An 18774-nucleotide genomic window follows, 5' to 3' on the forward strand; every position below is an offset into this window, starting at 1 on the left:
TTTCCACATGTTGGCTATTGTAAATAATGCTACAGTGAATATGGGTTCATGTACCTTTTTGAGTTAGTGTGCTTTCGTTTTCTTCTAATAACCCAGAAAAGGAATTGCTGAATCACATGGTAGTTAATTTTTCTTTTTTTTAATTTTCTGAGGGACGTCCACACTATTTTCTCTAGTGGGTGTATCACTATTAGGTATTTAAAATGCAAAACCATGCCTTCCAGTAAGATCAAGTGAGTTCTTGAACTGGCCCCATATTGCACAGAAGACCTTTTTCCTCCTTTAAAGTACCATTTTCCATGTACCACTTAAGTGGAGATTATTTACATTAATCACAAAATGACCAAAGTTGATTTTTAGTATATACTCTCTAATTACATTTTAAGAGTTGAACCAATGCCCTGATAGAAATTAAAATAAAAATGTCCCACCCTTGTCCAAGCTAATCAAGATAATTGGTAGCTCTCTAATTCCTTTGGCTATGAGAAATAATCTGGAAACCAATCAAGTAAAGTTGATTTTTGATCAAAATATTTTAAATATATATATTTAATGAAATGAAATATAAAATTAAAGTTTTTACTATATGTTAGAAGCATTAAAATTTATTATATTTTAATCATAAGAGCTATCACTTACTGGGTCAGACATCATACACATAATTTCTGCTCTTCAAAACATCCTACAGAAGAGGTATTATCCCCATGCTGTATGTAATAAAAAGTTAAGTGACTTGTCCAAGGCCACTGAATGGAGGACCACACAACTGTGTGCATGTGTCTTCACCTGTATTTCATAATGTTGGAATGACAGAATCAACCAGGGCTCTTGGCGTAGTCCTCAAAGAAAATCCATACCAGTTTGTGAAAATGACTACAGAATATGAATCTATTGTCATTCATTATAATTAGGGCTGGCCCTCCCCCAATAAGAAATTTATAGATGAGTTCCCATCACAAAGGAAATCATATTTGAATGTTATGACTTGGCCATTCACAACTGAGCTGATGGGCAGAAATTAAAGACAAGGTGTTAACACAGAGACAAAGAGCACAGATAAATCAGAACTTCATTCCTCACAAAGCTGGTCTTCCTGAATCACTACTGTATTCACACTTATAAGATGTTAAGAACCTCAGAGCAGATCAATAGCATCCATCCAAATGCAAGTTACAAGATAAAAAAGCAGGAGGGAGGCGGGTGGGTAGTAGGCTACATGGGTGATGGATATTAAGGAGGGCACTTGCTGTGACGAGCACTGGGTGTTGTATTTAAGTGATGAATCACTGAATTCCACTACTGAAATCAATATCGCATTATATGGTAGCTGGACACCAAATAAAAATCAAAAACAAAAGCAAGATAAACAATAGAACTGGCTAATTGTATAAAACTGTATTTTGTAAATACTCAAAAATAAGGGTGGATATAACTATCTGTAAATAAGTACATTCTTAAAATAGTTTCTAAGACCTCAACAAAGCTCAAACCTAAACACTACCTTCTTTGTTGACATAACGGTTTCTTGAACAAATTACCACCATCGAGACAACATGATTATAGCACAGCCATTCACCATAATTATCATGCCTGTGACTCTCAAAAGTTTCAAATGTGGATAAGCCTTTAAACTCCAACACCCATTAAAAAATGGAAACTCCAGCAGTGGAACCCAAGCCCTCCCAATAAAAGGAAACCCCCATAAGACCTGGGATCTTTCTTTTCTTCACGGCTATGTTCCCAGCGTCTAGACTGGCACGGAGAGGTACCAGTCAGAGTGCTATGAAATCGTCTTTTCTAATATCTCATTTTATCTTATCAACAAGGAAACAGAGGCTCAGAAAGACAGAAGATTTGCCCAAGATCACAAAGCTAGACTCAGGAAGCCAAACCGAGAACAGAGGTTTCCCAAACTCTAGCTATGCTCATTCCACTAATTACCTATTATAAATACAATTACAAATACCTAACACCCATCACTAGTATAGTTATATAGCATACTAAGTAAAGCCCTGTCTACTTATCAGCAATCAGAAGGAATATCGCTGTGAACAGCCAAGCCCATTAGACAAGCATGTGCTTCTGACACAATTACCATGTTGGCATACCCCACATGGGTCCACACAAGTGTTCATTATTGTGACGGCTCCATGAGAAACAGCATGCATCACTTCACACGCAACCAAGCAGAAAACCATCAACAGAGGATCAGCACTCTTTTTTTTCTTATCTTTAAAACGGGAGGTAAATTCCAAAGTGCCTTCTCTCACTAGCCTAAATAAACTACCACATAACATCATGCTAGTGAACACACTGGCCCACAACAAGCCGAGCAAAACACATACCCAACTCTAGACACTCCTACAAAGAACTTCAAGCACGGGCTTTATGCTAATTATTGGGTCCAGATGTTTCCTTAAAACCTTGAGAGAACCAGCGCTACTCTAAGAGCCCTCGCTGTGTCTAGGGAACAAGGCAGGTGCCGCAGCCAGCAGAGTGGCTCTCTCCTCGGCGAAGATCAGAGCGAGAGGAGCTCTTGGAATTCTACCAACAAAGCTCAATCCGTTAGCTAGGGGACTCCAGATTTACAAAAGGGAAAAGTACGCATGTCTAAATTCCAAAATGGTGGTAAGGGAATCAAGAGAGGCTTACCTGTGAAGGTAAGGAGTAAGAAATCAAGCTATGCCACAAATATCGAACTTCTAGAATATGGGCAACGTGTGCGCGGTTTCAATGTGGTCACTTTCTAAGTCTGACAAAACTGGTTTTCATCTAGTGTGACTGGCCGGAGGATAAACTTTCTGATACCCACACTCACCGGCTTATGCGCATATCCCCCAACAGCCTACAGCCCAGGAGAAAGTCTTTTAATACCCAACCTCATTCCCTGAAAGCATCGAATGGGAGAAAAAACAAAATGGGAACCCCAATAGAGAAATGATTTGGCAGCCACCTAACTCTACTTAGGAAAGAATAAAAGCCATGCTTCTCCAATACATACAACAAGAAAGACGAAAGGAGGAGGGAAAAGGAGGAGGAAGTCAAAGGGAAGAAAAAGGAAAAAAATACCTGGAGAGAAAAAGGAATAACAAAAACAGGCCAACTGCACGTAATTAGAGCAGACTGCATGTAATTCCTCTCTCCCTCATGGGTTTATTTTTCTTGAGTGTCAGAGGTCTATAGAATACAGCATTCCATATTCAAATATGTACAGCTACATTCCAAAGGGACGATCTGTTGTTCAAATGATCTCTGTGGTGAGGATAAGCGTATTATTTTTTAAACAGTCCAATGTTGTCCACCCTAGTTACCTTAATAACACACTCTATGGCTTATTTGTTTTTTCTTAAAAGGGATAAAGAATCTTTAAAGGAGAGAGAACTATTACTGTAAAGATATAAGCTCGCATCTGGCTTAAATTAAATCCACATACGCAAAAGATATGAACTGTAGCCCTCGGCTAGCTCAAGCCTCGGCAAGATCAGATTACATTCACAGCACGTATTTCCTCCACCCTCTCTTGTTGTAACAAAACTCAAGTTTTGCTGGGCTTCACTCTCTCCTCCACATGCAGGCCTCCAGGCCAGGCCACAAAGCAATGATCTTCTGGTCTAAGGCCTTCCCGGCTGTCTCCTGCCCCCTGCCAAGACAACCTGCAGAAGCAGTCTGCTGGTGGGCTTCTGAAAAGATTCCTCCCTCTAAAAGGAGCCACAAGGTAGAGAAGGCACTTCTTCTGTCTCTGAGCACCATACACCTGACTCCTAGGAATGCTGTTGGCATCTTGAGGATCCAAGAAGGGAGAACATCTGAGGACAAAGTGACACACAGCAGAGCTGTCATGCCACACTGGTCAGGTTCAACGTGTAAGCTTCCAGTTCTGGGAGAGACCACAGTCCCTACTACGAGAACAATGGGGCACAGCTGAGCAAATAAGCTCTGGGGCATCTGGGTGGCTCAGCTGGGATAAGCATCCGACTCTTGATTTCAGCTCAGGTCATGCGTTCGAGCCCTGTGTTGGGCTCCATGCTGGGTGTGAAGCTCACTTAAAAAAAAAATTAAAAACAAAAACAAAGTGATAAAAAATCTGCCCTAAGAAACTGGAAACGCACCCAGAACTATCTCAGGTAATTATTACTCCCCACTGGGTTTTATGGCCCTCATACCTAAGAGCCATGATTGTTGAAATGTTCCGTTTTTTTCCTGATGCTCAAGTTCTTAAAACCTAGTATCTGGGTCAATATCTGAGTAAGATAAATGATTAAATCTTTATTCTAACTGTAAATAAGAATGAAACAAATCTTAGAGTTCCTCAAAGATTCTCTTTCTTCATATATTAGGGGAACCTCCCCCCAGTGAAAATCAAGACCTAATTTTCAATAATATTCAATTTCAGTAACACCTAAGATAAGTGGTAAAAATCTTTTTTAAAAGGCCAAGCAAGACCTTGCTGCTCTCATTAAGAATTTTATCAAGATGGGCCCTGGATGATGTACGGAATTACTGAATTACTATATTGTACACCTGAAACTAATAAAATACTGCATATTAACTACACTAGAATTCTAATTTTTTAAGACACGACATCAAGAAAGATCTGTGCCAGGCAAAGTTTTCTCCACAAGCAACTAGGGTTAGCCCCAAAACAGATACCCTTTCCTAGAGTGAGGGTCAATAACCAGGCACTGTGCAGAAGTCATCAGGATCCCAACACCGATATCATCCTCGTCATCAAAATGCACGTAAACCTTGTCACACTGGGCCCTCCAACAGCACACACTAATCAAAGTGATGGAGACATCCGGAACCCTGCTGGTTCTTCATTAAGCAATGAAGCATTGTGTGGTCAAAATTACTGAGGAACTGCATTGAATTCCTTCTCCCGGACGGGGCCCCAACTTTTTTTTTTTTTTTTTTTTTAAACAGCCAGAGCTGGAGCTGCATTCTTTCTGTGCAAAGCTCTCTAATCTTTGGATAAAATAACATAGTGGTTTGAAGATCAAGTCTGGGAACTAAAAAGACCAGGATCAGAATTCCAGCTGTGTCTCCCACCAGCCATGCAACCGTAGATGTTACTTAGCCTTGCTGAATTTCATTTTCCTCATAAGCAAAACAGGGATAGAATACATACTTACTGCAGTGCTCTCAGGGTTAAATTAGATGCTCTACATAAAGTGCCTGGCATGTAGTAAATTCATAATAAATGGTGAGTCACTGTAGTCCAATAGGGGTTCTGGGAAAAAAGGCACTATGTCCCTTTGTTCACTAAAAACGAAAGTAATAGTAACAGTAAGAACCAAAATAACAGTGACAATATCAGCTATTTGTTGAGCATTGTTCTAGAGACTCTGCATGTGGCAATTCCTTTAATCTTCGTGACTTTGAAGTAGGAACTAAGATTATTCCCATGTGACAGATGCAGGAGGAAAGACAAGATAAAGGATTTTCACAAAGCTACATAACCGATACATGGGAGAGCTAGGATTCAGAGCCAGGCTGTCCGGCTCCAGAAACCTTACTCAATACAACCACCAATCCCAAATGACTTCATTATACTAGAACCTAGCATAACCCTGACAATTCATTATCTGTTGAAAAAGCCAAAATCAAACTATTACTACCCATTTAGTGTTTACAGTCCTAGGCAATATGTTCTAACCAAGCCCGTAGACAAATTTCACCTATTTTCAGGATGTGGATTGTATATTTTAGGCCTTTCTCTTGAAAAGAATGTTTCTTGAGTCCTTTCACACATAGGTACCAGATACCAGCAACGTAGATGAAAAGGATCCTCTCAGTCTAGTGGGGGACAGAAGTAGCAAGATGAGCATTAATATACATTCAAAACACTCATTACTGGTTCAGAAATTTTGGTCATTTAGATTCAGAAATTACTACTAGTTTGAAAAGCTGACAGTTTTCTTTAAAGTAACCACTGTCATATCTCCAGGAAGTCACACAATGCCCCTACATGGGAACTCTCAGTTAAACTCTTGAAATGCAAAAAGGCATCATGCTTCTTAAAGAGCACCTAATTCTCATTCTCAGTTGTGTCTGCTGGAGATGTATTTGCTCTCTAGCAAAATTTAAGTAACCTGAATAAAAAAGCCAAAAAAAAAAATAGTCCTGGTTATAAATTTCTTCAACATAAAAAACCACTTTGTTTTGGATTTTTGAACTGGCTAAGGCTGACCAACCCCCAACTGGGGTGGGGGAGAAATGGCTGGAGGAGAAGTACAGAGTTAAGAGGAATACAAAGGACACAAATATGAAAAGATGCTCCATCACACTCATGGTAAAAGACATGAAAACTAAAAATTCAGAATGAAAAACTCCAAAAGCTTCCATCATGTAATCGCTGAACAGACTATGGAAACAGACGCATTCTTATGTAAGTGCCAGAAGAGAAAATGGGTACTAACCAATGAAATTTGCCAACAGCTATCAAAATTCCAAATGCGTATACACTCTAAACCAGTTATCCTGCTTGCAGGAACATATCCAATAGATACATCTGCATATACGTAATGTAAAACAATTATGTATGGATGATTCATTATAACACTGCTGTAGCAAAAGACCAATGCCCATCAACAGGTGACATTATACAGAATACTGTGCAGCTATAAGGAGATTAAAAGAAGGTATCCATCCCAGTTACAGAAATATCTCTGAGTTACACTGTGAAGTACAAAAAGCAAAATTCAGGGGCGCCTGGGTGGCTCAGTGTTTAGGTTAAAGCCTCTGCCTTCAGCTCAGGTCATGATCCCAGGGTCCTGGGATGGAGCCCCACATCGGGCTCTCTGCTCAGTGGGGAGGCTCCTTCCCTCTCTCTCTGCCTCCCTCTCTGCCTACTTGGGACTCTGTCTGTCAAATAAATAAATAAAATCTTTAAAAAAAAAAAGCTAAACAAAATTCAGATCATATGCGATGTACAGCAGCTTACAGGTTGAAAGCCAGGTGTGTGGCATTTACAAATACGTGAATACACAGACACATACTTGCATCTGTGTGCACAAAAAAACAAACAAACAAACAAAAAAACAGGGAAGGACAGACAAGAATTGACAATAATTATGGGGAATGGTGAGAGGATACTAGGTAGATGAGGTACAGAGGTACAAATATGGGAGACAAATTTTTCATTGAAAAGTCTGCACAAACTGAAGTACTTAAAAGTGTTACTAAGAGAACAGTATTTTGCATTAAAATATCCAAAGCATGAAGTGAACCCAGTTTGGTTGGTCTGCTTCCTTGGAGACAATCCAAAGGCCACAACTGCCGTAAGCAACAGAGCCAACTTGCCCTGTCACCTAGTTCTGTCCTCACAGATGAGGTATATGGGTGCAAAAGCCTTCCAGCCTATTACAGCTCAAAAATACTATTAAGATAGCCTAAAATAAAATTGATTTTCTGGCATTTGAGGTTTAAAATCGTTTCTATATCCTCTAAAGAAATGGATTGCCCATAGCCTCCAATTCAGTCTACATCACAAACCTGCCCCTTGTCCTGTGTAGGCTGTTGTCCTAAGCAGGGAAAGCTCAAAACCTAAGCTTTTAGAGTGGACCAGCGTCTTTTAAGTAAATCAATTCTTCTTTCGTTAAAACACACACACACACATACACACACACACGGATCCTAAGAAAACCTTGCTCATTTTTTATCCTTCTCCCCTTCGGTGTAGAGTTAAAACAAAAAGGTGTCTTGTGCTAACAGTAACACTGGTGCATTTGCAGGTAGGCCAAAGAATTATTCCTATCCTCTCCTGGAGGAGTAAAAACAGGGAACCTGGAAATAGATTTCTCTAAAAGTCGAAAAATTTTTTAAAGGGGAATAAAACAGAATGGGAAGATTCTTATTAATCTTCTAAGCTGGTCAAACATAAACATCCCAGATCTCTGTCAGCAGCTCCCTCCACATTTATAGGGAAAAGCACAAACAAAATTGGTCTCAACAAGCACAAGGTCATGTTTCCTCTCTATACCCCTTCCCTGCCCACTTCTGCTCCTAAGCTCACAGGAAGAGGGTAAAACTTATGTACAGATGAGTACTACATGTTCCTAGTACAGCACTATGCATCTGGCGGCTTCTTGATTAATGTGTTTTGTGATGTTCTTAGTATTGGAGCAACATTTGTACCACCATCACATGACGTTCTACAGAAAAGAAAAATACACGAATGTGTGGTTTCTTCCAGGGTCATCCATAACCAGGCTCAAAACAGTGCAAAGCCAACACCAGCAGTCTGTCCTCATCATGGCAGACACCAGGCAGTAGGCTTTTTCTGAGCTCATCCCACAACTACCTTCTGAATAGGATCCTCACCTAGCCCCATCAGAAAACTCCCTTGGTATCAACTGGTAACCTACCTAATCAGCCTAATATTATTTCTGTGTGAATCAAACTCCAAATTGTTTAGCTAAAAAAATAAGTTCTTTAGTTTGGCAGGCTTTTCCCAAAGAAGCTAATGACAAATCCACCAAGGTTAACTGCACAGGATAAATGCAGAGGCTGCAGACGCTGCATTTTAATAGGTCATAAGACAAAGTCTTGTCAAAATCAATCAACTCGCCACCCTATGACAAGGCCACCAAGCTGGAGCCTACACTGATCTCACACTTTCAAATCCTCTTCTCCATAAGCTTTGAAACACTGCAGTCAACAGGCATAAATATCTAACCGTAGCCAAAAAATATCATTCACTTTTAAAATTTGGATCATTAGCGCTTCTGCCATTTCACATATCTACACGGCATCTACCCGTAAAACGGGAGACTAAACTGCATGACTTTTCTAGCTTCGGTAAGCAGATCCAAATGTTGACCCTAGTCGGGTGGGTCAGCAGAAGGAGCTATATAGTCTCTTAGCATATGGACCCTCCGAGCCCAGGCGGGAAAAGCTGTTATTACAATGGAATTAGAGCCAGGTCACTTGGAATGCCTAAAACCTTTTTATCCCCCAAGTATTGCTACTCTGAGCGTTAATTTAGTTCAAAGATGACTTCACTTATTAGTAAGAGCCTCAAACAACTACTTCTTAGGTGGGGCTGGCTAGGACAAGGTTTCACTTTGGCTAAATATATTTCTATCTTTGGCAGTAAGCATTTCAGAATTCAACATTTGTAAACCTGACTCGGTACAGGATCCTGCTGGAGAACAGGCCAGGCATTCAACCTTTGGAGTCACAGAAAAATACAAGCTAACCTCAATGTCAGAGTTTAAAATTTCCCTTTCCAACTCTGTGATCCAGGTGGGATGGTGAACTGAGGGTCGTCAAGGTATCCTAGCACGTGTCCAGGCAAGCGACACGGTGACAGGGCGGGGGATCTGACGGGCAGGCTGTACAGATCACCAGGATCACCTGCACAATTACTTAGTCCCACACCCACGCTACCAATAATTTTAAGAGACCATTCGTTGTTGGGCCCCAAAACAGAAAACTTCTACTTCCCAAGTACATACATACCTCCCTCCCCCAAATATACCAGCTCATGACGTCAGTGGAAGGACAGCACTGGTTCCCCACAGAGTCGGCAGTAAAGGAAGGCACTGCGATCAGCTGGCAATCACAGTGGGACTGCTTGTTTTGTTAAAAAGGAACAGGGAAACAAGGTTCTTTCTGAAAGAAGGTCGTGAGACTGGTAAATTCTAGCAGGAAAAAGCAGGAAGATAGTTTTTTCTAAGTCTGCATGTCAGAACCTGGGCAACTGTGGGGAGTTGTCCCATTTCTCCAATGTGACCCCAGGTTGAATATTCACTAAAAAAGAGGTTAATACCTATCTTTTATTCAATCTATATTTACTTAGGGTGTGATAGCATCGAAACAACACACATTTCTCCATCATTGTTAATGGCCACTAGTCAGCAGATGCTTTAAAAAAAAAAAAAGGTGAATTCAACTCTGTGCCAGCCACAATACAACTTCTTTTCACCAAATGAGTTAGCATGAAAATGAAGCATTTTATAAACTAAAATCTGTCACCCTTTGACATATTTTTAAAAAGTAACTGTACACTCTCAACCTTACATAGCCCCCACCGTGCTTCAGGAGTCATTAACTTCCATACAGTATACTGTGCACTGGACAAATCAACTGAACAACGGGACAAGTACGTTCAATAAACCAGCGAGCTTTATTATTCTCAGATGTCCCACCTGAACAAGCACTTATGTTAATGATAATCTACAAAATTCAACATCTGTCTAGAAAAATGCAAACAAGTAGGCCAAAACTAAACTCTGGCCACAAAAAATACCCTTTTCATAGGACTTGGACCAAACATAATGGAACGTATTCCCTCGCCAAACACTATACTTACCCAGCTTCCATGTACTCTGTACATTAGTAGTTTCCAAATTTTCAACCTCCTGGATATTGACAGACTCAAAAGCAAACTTTCTTCAAGAGCAAAAACAAGCAAGGATATACCACAAAACCCACTACTACAACATTGAGATTTCCTCAAAATCTCCCCTTTAAAATACATACGCAGCTTTTTAAAAAGTACATCGTGCCCGTTGTCTGCTGTTCCCTGTCATTAGGAGACTGTGGAAAGCTGATCGAAAGCCAGCTTCCAAAAGCTTAATGAGCAAGCCTGGCCCCACCCAGGCTGGACCCCGCTAGCAGAAGGCATGCTCAGTAGAAAAGCCCAGCTTGGTTCCAAGTTACTTCATTCCTCAGCTAAAAAATCCAAACGGGTCAAAGAAAAAGTCATCTCCCCGCTGCCTGTTATACCCACTAAATGAACACTTTACAAAAAGAATGGTTTTAATAACGACTGTGATTTTATGCTTACAGTTGTTATAATTCTACTATTGCTGAAAAACTTCTCCGTTTTTGTATCATTTTGGCTTGGCCTTGGGTTTGCACCCCTCAACTTTTCCTTCCGCCCCTCAACTTTGTTTTTATTTCTGTCATTTTAATCTACCTACAAATAGACACCAAAAGCATATGTCTATAACATATAATCTAAGCTTCCCCAGTAAACTGCATCATTTTCAGATATAGAAAAACTGGATAGACACATAGATATTTCATTTTTAGGTCTTGAAAACTGGACTATTTTGATTCATTTGTAAAAGAATTTGCTTATTCACCCTGTATTTAAAAATAAAGGCTCCTTATAATTTAGATTTGTAGGTACAATCATACAGTGACAAAGCTGAAAATGCCTTTTGTTATTGTCAATCCTAAATGAAAAATGATGGATACAAAAGGTAATCCTATATCCATAAGTCATATGAATATAGTCACATAATGGAAAGCAAAATACATTTAAAGGCACTAAAGGAAAATGCATTAATTTTAAGATTCAGGTCAGAGAGATCTGAGAAATGACTAAATTTTCCTTAATTATCCAATACCAACCCTCCGCCCCTTACATTTCCACCTAAATTCGGGTGTAAATGTGTGTTCCAATGCAGGTGTCTACACTAGTAAATAAGAACCAAGATAGACTCTGGATCCTAGTACACATTTTTACCGCCTCATCCCGCTACCATATCGCTCTCCAACAAGCAGTTCTTAGGTCAAGGAGTATTACATGCTCACTTCACCTATAGAGTCTTAAAGAAAAGCCTTAAATTACAACAACAACAACAACAAAAAAAAAACCTACAAAAGATATTTAAATAAACAAGATGTCATCTGTAGCCACAGGGAGAGAAAGGTAAGCTGTGCTTTATGGTAACCTAGTAAAAATATGTTCCAGTAGCCTCTCTGAAGAGATTGATCTCCGTCAAAATAAATACAAAACTTGAAGAAAAAAAAAAAAGAAAAAAGGTAAAAAGGCCATTCTATATAATGGAAGTAAACTTTAGTAACAAAAAGGGAGATGTGGTGAGTTTTGGGAATTTTTTTTGTGGGGTTTTTCTGGTAGAATTTTCAAGTAGAGCCAATCTTCATCAGTTCAAAGCATCATCTTTATTTAGATCATGTTATTCCTTTAATATTAAATGTGTTTATTAAGCAGTGTTATGCAATGGCAGATTTTCTTCAATATACTTGAAAAAATATTGGCTCCAAACCTTTTTCTGAAACGTATTACTCTGTGGAGTCCCTAAGTCTCCAAACTCCTGACACTTAGTGCTACACCCCGTGAAGCTGACAATGGTAGATCTCCACAGTCCATTGCAGACATCTCCCATCATCCCTGGACTCCCTATACTCTTAAACTCTCCTACGGCTCTAGACTGAATTGTGTCCCCCCCAAAATTCATACCTTGAAGCACTAACTCTCAATGTGATGATATTTGGTGATGGGATGTTTTGGATATAACTCGATTTAGATGAGGTCACAAAGGTGGGGCCACCATGAAGAATCAGTGCCCTTGTAAGAGACAGAGCAGAGAGCTTGCTCCTTCTCTCCTGTTCTCTCTTGCTTCACTATGTAGCAGCCAGCTACAAGCCATGAGAAGAGAGCCCTCACCAGACAACACGCCTTGCCAGCACCTTGATCTTGGACTTCCAGCCTCCTGAAATGTGAGATAATGTGGTACTGTCTCAGAGCAGTCCGAGCTGATTAAGGCACCTACTTTCTGAATATGGAGCCCAATGCTACTGCTCAAGCACCTCTGCTGTCTTCAATATGAAAGATCCTGCTCTTAAGACATCTGAATTTCACTGTTTAAACAAAGATTAAGAAAAGACAGGAAAGTGAGTTTTATGGCACCATAATTTGGAAAGAGAACAAACCAGTCCTATGGTAGATAAAAAGAGAACACAGAAAATACAAGTGAGTTTCCCAATTCATACACCCAGTAAGGTGGTAGACTCAGCATTTATACCAATTCCATCTGTCTTCAAAGCCAAGGCTACTTGGCGGTATCACGGTGAGCTCAGCTGCTTTCCCAAGCCAATGTACTTTTCCAGCAATGCTGCATTACTGCTATTTTAACACCTTTGTTCTCCAAATGGGTAAACTGAACCCAAAGAAGCGAAATGACTTCTCAAAGGTTACTCAGTGGGTTACTGGCAGAGAAGTACACAAACCAAGACCAGGGTCATTTAAAACATTCATTCCCAGTAAGATTTTAAATACGTTAAAGTACACAAAATATATAAGGTGAACATCCACTAATGTCTTCCCATAAACACTGTTAATACAGATTTGTATCTATTACATCTGTCTTGGGAAGACCCTAAATCATGTTCTGACATGGTCCCTTTTCTCCATTAGAAGAGGTAATTAGGGGCACCTGGCTGGCTTGGTGAGGGGGAACATATAGCTCTTGGGAGTAGAGATTACTTAAATAAAACTTTAAAAAGGCATGGTGGGTGGGGAATTAATTATCCTCAGAATACTTTTTGTTCTTTTAGAATGCTATTTTTTAAGTATTCAGGGGAGTTGGTCAGGGTTAGAGTATGAGACATTTTTCCTATATTTGTATATGTGGGTTTGTATATAAATAGAATTTTATGTTAAATCCAGTATCATAATTTCCTGACTTTTAAAACTATCTTATCTTCTACTTTATGAAAACAAAACAAAACAAACAAACAAACAAAAAATGTAATTGACTAGGATGTAGAGGACCCAATAACCTAACCGGTCACTCATAACTCCCAAACCATAAGAGATAGAAACTCCCAAACCATAAGAGATAGAAAATAAAGTTACCAGTGTTGCAGAAAGACAATGATGACCATTCCTTTGGATCTCCCACCTTTATCTAACCTCTAGCTTCTGCCTGAGAAGCAATTATCATCTGTCACACCAGGGGAAAAAAACAGCAAATATTTTTCTGGCATAACTCTAAAATAATCTAAAAAATACTCCCTAAAACTCACTATTTTTGATTCTACTGATTTTACAGAGAATCCATTCTTCCTACCTACCAATCAGCATGCAAGACCATATTTCCTGAACAAACATGGAGAAAAGTTTTATCACTCTTTTAACCTGGATGAGCTTCCACTGGTCTGTAAAATGTTGTAACAGCCCACATTTCATCACTGTTATCTGATATTTGATGTCAACAAAAAGAAAAAAAAAAAAAAAAAAGCCCACTCACTAGTTCCATGGCTTCTTTGCATAAGTTCTCCTTTGACCACATACCACCATAGTTTAGCTTCTCTCAGATTCTAAATCCAGAAAAACTTCCACAATTTGCCAAGTCTCATCCCTACCACATTTTTTAAAATGTAATATTTGAAAGTACTATAGATTTATGAGACTTTGGAGGGGAAAATAAGCTATATGGTCCTAGATTTTTTTTTTTTTAAACAAAGGGCTTATAGATAAAGAATAGGAACAGGTATGGGGGAAGACAAAGCATAAAGAGGTGGTGGTTAAGAATCCATAATCAAAAAGTTAATGTTCTGACACCATCTAAAAGGTGTTAAGATAAAAGGATTTGTTAAGAGCTTTAACTCAAAAGTCAAAAGCATCACTGTTAGAATTATACTTTCAGGCAACTACAGTAACCTAGCATGTACTTTAAAATGTATTATTTTCATTCAGTTATGTCAAAGGATCATTTGCTGAGTTCCTCCTTTGCACCAGACACTAAAGCCTTAGAGTTCAAAGGTTCTTCCCCATTCCAGCCCTCCGAGAATTCACCAGTCTGGCAAGAAAGGCAGATACATAAATAATTACAGCACGTGGGATAAGGGCTACAGCAGAGGGACAGGAAGGGCACAGCAAAGTGGACAACTCCCTTGAGGAGGCCAAAGAAGGCCTTACAAACTTATGGTGTTTAGGCTCCTTTGTATTGTTTTAAATGAACAAATACCACTGCTAATAATGTGGCAACGAGGGGCGCCTGGGTGGCTCAGTGGGTTAAGCCGCTGCCTTCGGCTCAGGTCATGATCTCAGAGTCCTGGGATCGAGCCCCGCATCGGGCTCTCTGCTCTCTCGGGGAGCCTGCTTCCTCCTCTCTCTCTGCCTGCCTCTCTGCCTGCTTGTGATCTCTCTGTCAAATTAAAAAAATAATAATAATAATGTGGCAATGACACCCACTTTGCCTTAGATGTTAAAGACAATAAAAGCATCCACATAAAAAGCAGAAACAAAGACCTTGCTAGCATCTGGGAAACACCCTACAAATGGCCAAACAAAATGGGGTTTTCATAGAATAAAGAATTTAGAAGCAAAAGGGATCTCGGCATCCATGTACTTCTAGCCCCTGCCTTTCATAGGTGGGGAAGCTAAAGCCCGTGCTATGCAGTAAGCCTGCAGCAGAGCCCAGACTGGGGGTCACATTCTGACTAATAAATAATCCCACTGTCTTTCCCTGGAGGACGTTACCCTGGCTGGATGAGAAGGAAAGAGCAGAGACACTAGTATGGAGAAAGCAGGGCATAGAGGCCCTTTATGGCTCTCCAATGGCCAGAAGGCATTAAGAGCCCAGAGGCAAGGCATCTGGTGAACCTCAATGCTCCTCAGCTCTGCCCCCACTCTCTGCACCGAAGAAAAACCCTACACTCCCATTCCTTGCTCCTACCAGGGCGAGCCTGGGACATGTTACAGCGTATGGGATATGCAGCGCACAGCTACGGTTCATGCCCTGGGCACGTACGACACCAGAGCGAGCCTCTCCTCACACCACCCACATAAGTCCTTGCTCTGCCTGACACAGGCCTTACGTGCTTGTCTGGGCACCCACGTACTTTCAAAACCTTATCATTTGGTGAGCTCGTCATTTGAAAATATAGCTCCATTTTATAGCTTCGCTTTTACAACTTAACTTTCTGGGGCTGAATGATCAAAGAAAACCCCGAAGCACAGGTGCTAATGTGCCTTGTGCCCACAATCCACAGGCCCTGCCCACCCCAAACAATAAAGCTGAACCAGCATCAAGCCAGCGTACTCACCATTACCTTTGCCTAGGAGATCTTGATCTCAGGTCTGTACTCTTGGGTTTTGCTAAGATCCTTTCATTCGCTGAGGACTGCTCTTTGTTTATGGATAGCTGTTGGGGTTACAGACCTGGGTAAAACTTGGCTCCAGCAGTGTAAGAGAAGGGTATTTAAATAAAGATCTAGAGGGCAGAGAAGAAGAGCTCAAATACAGGCAAAACAATTCAATAGTAACAGACTTGATGAGGCAAGAACGCTCCCCACAGTGACATCTGAGCTGACCTTGAAGGATAAGGAGGAGCTTACTGGGCTGACTGGAAGGGGCAGAAGCACAGCCCTCCCCGTGGGAACAGTAAGTGAAGGGCACAGAATCAGGAAAGATAAAAGCACCGAGGAGAACGAACGGTAAGTACCCCATCTGCCTGGAACACAGGGCGAGAGTGTAGGAGACGGAGAAGGGAGGCAGCAGCCGAGTCATGAGTGATCGGTATGCTAAGTTCAAGTGCTTTAACTCTATCCTGCAGGTGATGGAAAATATTAATTTTGCATTTCTGGAGGATTATTTTGGCAATCACGTGAGAACAAGTGACACAATGAAAGGAAACTGGTTAAGACAATGCTCCAGTGATCCAGGAAACAACATCTAAACTAAAGGCAACAAAGATGCAAATGAAGAGACAGGAGTCGATAAATACTTAGGAGGTAAAATGGACAGAAGGTGATAATGAATCAAATTGTGGGAGTAACGCAGAACAAATTTCCCAGGTTCCTGGCAGCCAAGGTCAGACAGTGTGGTGCCACTAACATAGACCGGGATTTCCAGAACATGTAGGAAACAGGGATGACAGAAAGCCCAAGCCGCATTTGGACTGAAGGGACAGTGTACAGCTAGGTGAGGGCTGGAGATGTGTGTCTGAACCACACAGTCTGGGTTTCCATGCTCAGATGTGGAACTAGTTGGTCCATCAGTGTTATCTGAAGCCACAGAAGTAGATGAAACCCCAGGCAAAACAGAAGAAGAGAAACGCTCAGGATAAAGCCCCAGGCAGACAGAAGGAAGCTATAAGGGGGGGCCAGAAGGATCGGCCTAAGAGAAAGACAGCGAACCTTGAACATATTGCCAGGAGAGAAGAGTCAGGCTGGGAGGAGTGGACAAGGGGGCCAAGGGCACATTGCTTCAGGCACCAAGAAGGTTTTTAAACCTTGTGAAAAGACGGCTAGTACAGTGGACAGGAGGAGAAACAGCCAATTGGCCAAGGAATACTGGACAGGGAAGGGTAAATAAGAGCCAAGTGTAGAGTCCCCTCCAGCTTAGCAGTGGAGAGAAGGCTAGAGGATAGGGAAGGAAGAGCTACGGGATGTACAAGGTTGTGGGAAGATATTAATGCACAGGAGACATTCTAGGGGTTCTGTTCGCTGCAGGCTTTTGGTGGGAGAGACCACGTAGGGAAAGGTTCGAGACAGGAAGGAGAAAAGAGGAAAATGGATGGCAGGTAGCTCAGAAGGCAGAAGAAAAAGGATCAAAACCACAAAAGAAGCGGTGCCGGGCAGGCTCAGGCATAGCCCGTGACTCTCAACTCTGGGTCAGGAGTTGGAGCCCCAGGCTAGGGGGAGAGGTTACTTTAAAAAGTGCATGCAACGGGACGCCAGGGTGGCTCAGTGAGTTAAGCGTCTGCCTTTGGCTCAGGTCATGATCCCAGAGTCCTGGGATGGAGCCCCACGAAGGGCTTCCTGCTTGGCAGGAAGCCTGCTTCTGCCTCTCCCTCTGCCTACAGCTCTGCCTACTTATGCTCGCTCGCTCACTCTCTCTCTCTGTCAAATAAAGAAATAAGATCTTAAAAAAGAAAAGTGCACATGTGCCGGCACACCTCCCCCCCACAGAAGAGATTCATCTTGGACAGCAGGAGGGACACCCCCACTCCAGAAACTACAGGGAAGGTAACTGGAAATACACATGGGCCAAGAGAGGAAGTGGCCTGAGGAAGTTAGAGAGATAGGGATACATCTAAAGCCCTGTTCTCCATCCCACATAGCTTTGATACCTTCTTTGGAGGGTTTTTTTTTTTGTTCTTTTTGTTTATTTATTTATTTTTAAAGTAGGCTCCATGCCCAATGTGGAGCCTTATGTGGGGCTTGAAACTCACAACCCTGTGATCAAGACCGGAGCTAAGATCAAGAGTCAGATGCTTAACCATCTGAACCATTTCCAGGCGCCCAAATACCTTTGGAGAATTTAAAGGAAGAAAAGAAAAACTGAGGAGAAAGGGAAAATCATGGAGAAAATATGGTCAATCCCTAGAATACACTCACTGAGAGCGCTCTTAGCAGTCACATCAACACAGGATTCAAAACTGGTTCAACTGAACTATTTTCAATATGAAGTTACTGGTGTTTTAAAAACTTCGGGATTCCCTGAATAATCCTCTAATACATTAACTTGATTTGTAAGTCAAAATCCAGTAAACTACCCAAAGGAAACATAATCAAACAAGTGCCATCTTCTCAGTTTAGCTGCAGAAAAGAAGTTAAATAGCTCACTGAAATCACAAGGTTTGGAGAGGGCTGTTTTAATTGGAGCGTGTGCCAAGGATTTGGCTAAATGTATCTTACAAGACACAAAAACTATAACTGTAATTCCTATTCTCACACTGTGAAGCCTGTGTCTCAATAAAATGCCAGTTTAAAAGACAAGACAATAAAGACCACCGTCACCACCAGAACCCTGTAAGAATATGTGAAAGGTTATAAAACAAAACTCCTTTTATAGAGTTGAATCCTTTCCAGGGTGGGCCTTTAAGACATTCTGACAGTGCACACAAATACTATCTCTGGAACAAAACCAAAAAGGCACAGCTGCAAGACATCTTCCACTGAAGTAGTAACGGACTCAATAGCAGCCCTTCCTTTGGGCAAGAGAGTCTATAAAAGCCCGACGCAGAGCTATTTTCCCCTACCAACTGCTTCGTGGAACTACTTTCT

The 18774-nt window shown here is 41.1% G+C and overlaps 1 protein-coding gene across 8 annotated transcripts in view; it reads right to left on the bottom strand.

Moving 5' to 3' along the window:
* The window catches only part of EPB41L2 (erythrocyte membrane protein band 4.1 like 2), a 221906-nt gene that overhangs the window by 126167 nt on the left and 76965 nt on the right, over window positions 1-18774 (bottom strand). The window contains exon 1 of one of the 8 annotated variants that reach the window (XM_047732189.1): window positions 15817-15978. The exons of 6 other annotated variants lie outside the window; for them this stretch is intronic. The gene's annotated coding sequence lies outside the window, so the exon portion shown is untranslated. Of the gene's footprint in view, window positions 1-10315; window positions 10526-15816; window positions 15979-18774 lie in introns of those variants that run through there. One more of the 8 variants, XM_047732184.1, reaches the window with a different exon arrangement.

Source organism: Lutra lutra, chromosome 6 (assembly GCF_902655055.1).
Source record: "Lutra lutra chromosome 6, mLutLut1.2, whole genome shotgun sequence".
Lineage (NCBI taxonomy): Eukaryota > Metazoa > Chordata > Mammalia > Carnivora > Mustelidae > Lutra > Lutra lutra.